The sequence below is a fragment of the Molossus molossus genome, unplaced genomic scaffold, assembly GCF_014108415.1.
Source record: "Molossus molossus isolate mMolMol1 unplaced genomic scaffold, mMolMol1.p scaffold_m16_p_5, whole genome shotgun sequence".
Lineage (NCBI taxonomy): Eukaryota > Metazoa > Chordata > Mammalia > Chiroptera > Molossidae > Molossus > Molossus molossus.
Window position 1 is genome coordinate 89,124,360 of NW_023425388.1, and position 7,776 is coordinate 89,132,135.

The following is a 7,776-nucleotide window of genomic DNA, read 5'->3' on the forward strand; positions in this document are numbered from 1 at the left end:
TCCAAAGGCTGAGCCCTGAGCCCGGGTTCCAGCCACCTTTTATACATGGTAAGCTTCCGGGTACTTTGCGGGCTTTCTAGTTCTGCTGTAGTTTAGGGGGTTGGCAAATGTAAGGGAATTACAAAGCCAGGAGCAGAGTATCTGCACTGCCTAAGGGGCTGCACCTGGCTTGCCTTCTCATTCCCCACTCTTGATTCTCAAGCTGCTCCTAGAAGACTTAGAGAACATCTTGGACAGGTAATTCCCTTAGTGCCACATGAAGAAGAGGGGTGAGGATCTCGCTGACTGCTTTCTGCTGAAAGGGCATTGAAGGGGAGGGATGCAGCAACTAGAGTTCTTCACTGTCCAGAGGAGAGTCGTTGGGGGTCCTTATTTAAAGCATCATTTGGAGCTTCATTGTTTCTAAGTGAGAAGAAATGAAATGGGTTAGCATGTTGAGAATATAAGGGCCAAACAGGAAAGCTATAGAAAGCATTAAGAGAGGACCAGCTAATGGGAGTACTCAAGATGCCCAGTTCCATATGTTACTCCAGGAACTCTAAGATTCCGATAATTCCTGTCTTTCATAATTTGTTCCTTTAACTGCTGGGCCATGTCTCTAACTATTCCTGATTGATTAACATAAAAGCAACATTTCTTATTTAAGAAGAGGCATACTCCTCCCTTTTCAGCAATCAGTAGGTCTAACCCCCTTCTATTTTGTAATACAACTGCTTGAGGAGTCTACTTGATCCTGTAAGGCTACTAGGGATACAGAGTTGAGTGCTGGGATCAGTCCAGCAGGTGATGGACCTTCCAGTCTACTGGAGAAGTCCTCAGGTGTTTGTCATAGGCCAATCAGCAGGTTTCACCATCCTCTTAAGGGTGACCTGCAGAGGACTGTTCTGGTGGTGGTCACTCTCCAGGCAGGTTGGTTGTCATGTGGCAGGTGAGCTGCTTTCACCCGCGAGGGGTGGATCCAGGTATTCAGACCTGCAACCTTGAGAGCTGTGGGAGTGGTTAGTGTAACTAAATAGGGCCCTTTCCAGGTTGGCTTTGAGGGGTTCCCTTTTATCCAGACTTGGCCCCCTGGTCCCGGAGGTGGGGGGTGTGTACAGTTATTTCCAGGGAAATGGTATGTACCTTAAGAATAGTTTTTCCTAGACCTTGTATTTGTTTTTGAATTTCCAAATTTCCTAGTTCTTTTATACCCCCTTTGAATTTTATCAGTGGGGGAAGTCTCCTGTATGAGATTTCAAAAGGGGAGAGCCCTGTCTTTGCCCGAGGGGTACAACGTACTCGCTGGAGAGCTAGGGGCAGTATATCAGTCCAGGGAAGGTTAGTTTCTTGACATAGTTTTGCCATGGTCTGCTTAAGGGTCTGATTCATGTGTTCTATTTTCCCTGAGTTCTGGGGCTACTAGGTAATGTGCAAATTCCATTGGATGCCTAGGGTTTTAGCTACCTGCTGTACTATTTCTGCTGCAAAGCCAGGGCCATTGTCTGATCCTATAGTCAATGGCATTTCATATATCGGGATGATGTCTCTCAGTAGAGCTTTGGTTACTTCTCTTGCCTTTCCATTCCTGTGGGGTAAGCTGCATTCCAGCCCAGGAAAGTACAGATGAAAACCAGAAGATATTTATTTCCTCTACTGGGTCCTATTTCCAAGAAGTCTACTTCTAGATCTTCAAAGAGTACTTGTCTGAAGCACTGGATCCTGGTGGGCCCAGTGGGGCCTTGTCTGGCATTGTTTTGAGCACAGAGGTGACAGCACTGGGAGACTGAGGCACAGAGGGATGGAAGTCAAGCAATAAGGTATTACCAGCTTAATAAGGCTTCTAGGGCGATTTCTCCTGGAGGGGTGAGTTCATGTTGTTGGAGGACTAATGGATGGGCTAATTGTTCTGGCACACAGATTCTGTGGTCTGGGAGTATCCACCATCCTTCCTTCATTATATTTCCTCCCTCCTGTTGTGTCCATTCTTTTTCCTGGGCCATGTGCAGTCCCAGAAGAAGAATTGGACACCAACCCCACAGCTCTGAGAGCAGTCGCCCCAGAATCCCCAAGGACCCCAGCCACCAGCCTGTGGGATCTTAAAGTCCTGGAGCTGATCCACATGGAGGCAGCAGCCACCCATGCAAGCCTGTGAGGGCCCACACAGGATGCCATCAGCCCATGGCGAATGCTTGGTCTGGCACATGGCATGACCATTGGGTTGCCCAGAGTACCAGGGGGCAGCACAGGGCAGCAGCAGCTGCGGACAGTGATATGAGCCAAGGTCAGCTGGTACTAGCAGTCTGAGTCATAGTCTTTGCCAGGGAAAGTCATAGGCAGGTGCAGGGGAGCCTCTGGCTTGTACCAGGGTTGCTTGGGATCCACATGAGTCATCAAAGGAGGCATGACACGATGAGAGGCACTCCCAGGCCAGTTCAGACCGACACAGGCTTTGAATTGTCGTGGAGCATGTTGAAAACATGGCCCAGTTCATGAGCAGCAATGAAGGTTGATTAAAGCACGTCATCCTACATGATAGCACAGCTCTGAGCCGGGTCACACACAGTGCCCAGGTCAGCCAGGGCCAGGGTGTCACAGGTAGAGACCCCACACAGGTCCTGACGGGTAAACAGAATGGCTGTGTCAAAATGATCTGGGTCTGAGACTTCAGGGGTGTTTAGTCCTCCCTGCCAGGCACAGAAGCTGTGCAGGGTCTGGGTCGCACTGGGTCCCACCTGGGGCCCTTCCTCTCCTGGCCCTAGAACCACTGGTCAAGTTACCAACAAGCTGGTGGATGGGGTTGTGGATGCTTCAATGCTTGAAGGCCTTGGCTGTGGCCGCCATGACTGTGAACAGGTAGCGCTTCAGTCCTGTGCCATGAAATGCTGCCATCTTGTCATCTGCCACTACCAGGGTCTCCATGAATCCACTCAGGCAAGCAAAGCACTTGGCTCTTTGGGGGCTGGGCCTGTGGTTCCCAGGAGGAGCCCTGAGGCTGCACATGGGGCGCTGGCTGCTAGTGGGACTCTTCCAGCATAGGATGTGAGCCTCAGGCCCCCCTGCAGAGTTAGGGACTGGATGTTGAGTTTGGTCCCCTGAAACTGCATCCCTAACAGTGCTCCCTCATTCCATTGCAGAGACACCACCAAGTCTGGATCTCCACTGATAGTGCCAGTGAGGTAGATGCCTGGCTCCGCCCCACCCAGCAGCTAGGCGCCTGGCCCAGGTACTGCACTGTCAGCCCCTCGACCCACATCCTGAGTCTTGCTCCAGCTCTAGCAGCAGTGTCTCCCCAAAGGCAGGCAAATGGTACCACAGCCCAGCAGGGATGCCCAAACCAGGCAGGACACTGCCATTGAATTTCTTGGGAAGCATGATCTTCTCCTTGGGGGAAGGGATCTGGCCAGCTGGGCTGAGGGCAGGAGGGAGGCCAGCAGCAGCTGGAGCAGCCACACCAGCCCAGGGAAAGTCACAGCGGGGAGAAACTGACTGGGTTGGGCTCCCCACAGCCAGGTGCCTGCCCAGCCCCTCCTGGGCTGCTGGGCATCGCATCCTTCACACCCTGGCTTTGTGGAAATCTCCTCTGCAGCCTGGAGTTCGGACAAGTGCCAAGGTCAGAGGGAGAATTTCAGAGGGGCTGGGGACCTTCAAAAGAGATGGAGAAAAACTTGCCCATTGGCTTAGGAGAGGTGCCTAGTGGCCCAGCTCCTGCAAACCCTCCTCTCCTGCATCTTTGTCTCTACCTGCCTGTCTCCCACAGCTTCTCTGGCCTTTCTCTGTCCACCCCAAACTCTGGCTTCACCTCTGTGCCTTTGTCTGTCCTCTCCCACCCTCTCCCAGCTCTGTGTCTGCATGTCGTCCTTCCTCAGCAGGTAAGGCCTCTCATGCCCAGGCTTCTATGTGTAGATGTCCAGCTGGTGCGTGGGTCTGGAGCCACTTTCTGGCTCCTGTGATAATCCGCTACAGTTGACCCAGGTTGGGCAATGAGACTGATCTTCCAGACTCATCGCCCCTCTTGTAGGGTCCCGTCAAGGCCGATTTTCTGTGGGTGGACTCCTTGTCTCCTGCAGTGGCAAATGCATTGCCACTGGGGGTTTGGTCCCTGGGTCACTGACCTGAGATGTCTTTCCACTCTGGCAACACTGACTCCAGAGATACATTGGCTGGTTGTGGGGGTGAGATGGATGGAGGTGGGCTGTTGGGCAGGTGAGGTTCCCCACCCTTAGGTAGTGGGGTATATGGCGGTGGCAGGGGAGGGGACTCTCCAAATCCCCTTGTAATGTAGGAGGCTGCTTAATTTGCTCTGAAGTCTTCCTTTCACCTTGTGCCTCGAGGACCTTACACTGTCCCTGACTAGTAACACAGAATCAGACCCAAGGACTCCTGATTTGGGCTATTTCCAATCAGTGGTTTATGTAGAAAAATTGGTTGATGGAGCAAGTCTCCGGTGACTACCCTATACACAGCCTGGACTGTGGGGACACAACAAGGGTGCCTTCAGAGGCCCATTCCACACCAAAGGTTGGCCATTCTAATTCACAGAGGATGCACAGTTTTCCAGGGGTCAATTTGACCCATTATCTCCTGAGAACCCCTTGTTAAAATTCTTAATCATACATTCCAGAACAGTGAGTTTAGAAAAACATCCTCCATAGTGATATCTAAGATGGTTCAGCAAACCTCCCAGTGAACAGTGTCACAAGACAAACAGGAGAAAACTCTCCTTTAGTCCACCTGGCCGCTCCCCTCATGGGGACTTAGGAGCCTCTTGGCATTGGCAGGTCAGTATAAGTCCCTGACTCAGATTGGGTATGCTAGTGGAGACAATGTCCCCAAGAACCTGATACTGCCCTTAACTGTATGAGGTCACTATGGACGCACAAATTGGGACTCATGCAGTCTCCGTAATAGGCATTGTGGAGCACGGTCACTCACACACACAATCACAGAATTTAAACTTCCACCCAGGAATTTTCTATCCTGTGTGGCATCTATGCCACCTGGGAGGTGATCAAGCTCCCTTTCCACCTAAGGCAGACCTGAAGTTGGTCCTGGCTCCCCAGGGTCACTTTCCCATCCAATGTCCTGGCAGGTTTTTCTATCCTCCCTGGAGTCTGGTTAAGCGCAGCAGTGGCTGACTATAGTCAGGCCCGTCAACGGTCAGGGTCCAGTGAAATCACCAATGGTGTGCCTTTCTTTCTGTCGTGGGGGCCCAAAATTAGGGGTTCCTTCCTGCCAGCTTCCCCCAATGGGGGTTCAAGGGGCCAGTGCAGCTGTTGGCTTCTCAGCCAACCCACCAAAATGCTATGGCAGAAATTCAGTCCGTAGGAAGAAACAGACTGCATGCACTCAGAGGATTAGAAAAGGACTGTTTAATGTGCACTGGTGCTGGCCCAGCAGAATCACCTCCAAAGGCTGAGCCCTGAGCCCGGGTTCCAGACACTTTTTATACATGATAAGCTTCCGGGTATTTAGGGACTTTCTAGTTCTGCTGTAGTTTAAGTGGTTGGTGGATGTAAGCCAGGGGCAGAGTCTCTGCACTGCCTATGCGGGTTATCTGCAGTAGGCTTGTCTTCTTACTATCACTTATTCTTGGTTGACGAACTTATTCTTCAATTCCACAAGACAACGAACCCAAACACTGCTGCTTAGTTTCAGAGCATATATAAAGGCACATATACACATATACATCCAGAACAATGGTACTTCATTAATTATATATTTATATGTATGTAAATGACACATATTTCTGTTTTATGTGACTACATGTATATATTTATATCTGTCCACCTTTATACCGATGTTCTTTATCCAGATGTCCAGATATCTAGACATCTATGTATATCTCTAATGAGAAAGAGATAGTGCCAATACTTATCTAGCCAGATATTTTTCATTGTAGCAATATTTATAATGGTAATAATAATTTCTTCTAATATCTAAATTTTAGACATTCCTTAATCCTCTTAGGCTAAATAATTAATAAAAATTGCAAAAACAAAATGTTTGAAGACTTAAGCCACTAAATAAATACTATTGTATAAGAGAATATATTGATAAATTACTTTATTTATATCAAAGCAATTAGTGAACAATTTTTTCTGTCTTTCTCTAGAGAAAAATTAGTGGAACCAATAGGTAGAAACCAAGGGGATATTTACTCTTCCAGTCAATCAAAAACTTCTTCTGGATACAAGTAGCAGAAACACAAATAAATTTAGGTCCGTTTTAATCAAGAAATTTATATGCAAATACAATTACAATTGTTCAAAATTTAATGAGCTCTCTTTATGTTATTCTACTTACCTACAAGTTTACTTGTACTTGGAAAATGATTCTCCAAGCAAATGGTATCTACAGAAAAGTCTGAGTAGATATACTTATATCTGACAAAATAGATTTCAAGATAACAAAGGTAATAAGAGACAAAGATGGACATTTTATAATGATAAAGAGGACACTACATCAAGAAGACATAACACTCTTCAATATATATGTACCCAATCAGGGAGCACAAAAATATATAAAGCAACTACTAACAAAAGTAAAGGGAGAAACAGACCAAAGTAAAAGTATAGTTGGGGACCTAAGTACTCCATGGACATCTCTAGACAGATCAATCAAACAGAAAATCAATAAAGAAATATAGGCCTTAAATGACACATTAGACTAAATGAACATAATTTACATTTACAGAGCCTTTTATTCAAGAACATCAGATTATACATTCTTCTTTAGTGTGCATGGAACATTCTCAAAGATACCACATGTTGGTTCACAAAAGTAACCTCAACAAATTTAAAAAGATTGAAATTATACCAAGAATATTCTCTGACCACAGTGATTTAAAATTAGAAATCAGCTGCAAAAGAGAGTAAAGAAACCCACAAATATGTGGAGATTAAACAACATACTACTAAAAAGTGACTAGGTCAAAGAAGAAATAAAATGTGAGAACATAAGATATGGAGACAAATGAGAATGACAATACAACTTACCAAAAGTTTTGGAATGTAGCAAAAGCAGTAATAAGGAAGAAGTGTATATCATTATGGTCCTATGTCAAGAAACAATAGAAATCCCAAGTAAACAATCTAACATTACATCTTAAGGAGCTAGTAAAAGAAAAACAAAAGCAGCACAAAGTCAGAATAAGAAAGAAAATAATAAAAATTAGAGCAAAATTGAATGAAATAGAGAACAAAAAAATCTATACAAAAAATTAATACAACAAAGAGTTGCTTCTTTGATAAGATTAATAAAATCAACAGACCCTGACTAGACTCATCTAGGATAAAAGAGAAAGACTCATATAAAAGAAATCATAAATGAAATGAGACATCACAAATATACAAAAGATCACATTAGTATACTAATCAAGACTATATGCCACCAAATTCAATAACCTACAAAAAAATGGATAAGTTCTTAGAAATATATAACCTCCTTAAACTGAATAATAAAAAATTAGAAAATCTATATAGACAGTCAACAGTGAAGAAACTGAAATAACCATCAAACAATAACATTCCAGGATCAGATGGTTACACTAGTTAATTTTACCAAATGTTCAAAGAAAATTTGATACCTACCTTCTCAAACTCTTCCAAAAAATTACAGAGGAGGCAATACTTTCTAACACATTTTTATGAGGCCAACAACTCTGATACCAAAACGTGGCAAAAATAACACAAAATAAGAAAACTACAGACCAGTATCTCTGATGAATAGAGATCTGAAAATCCTAAACAAAACTCTAGCAATTGAATACAACAATACATTAAAAAAACAACAAAAAAT

At 45.2% G+C, this 7,776-nt stretch overlaps 1 pseudogene; it reads right to left on the reverse strand.

Moving 5' to 3' along the window:
• Positions 1 to 1,933: 1,933 nt before the first annotated feature.
• LOC118617004 lies at positions 1,934 to 3,830 on the reverse strand (annotated as a pseudogene).
• Positions 3,831 to 7,776: the final 3,946 nt, after the last annotated feature.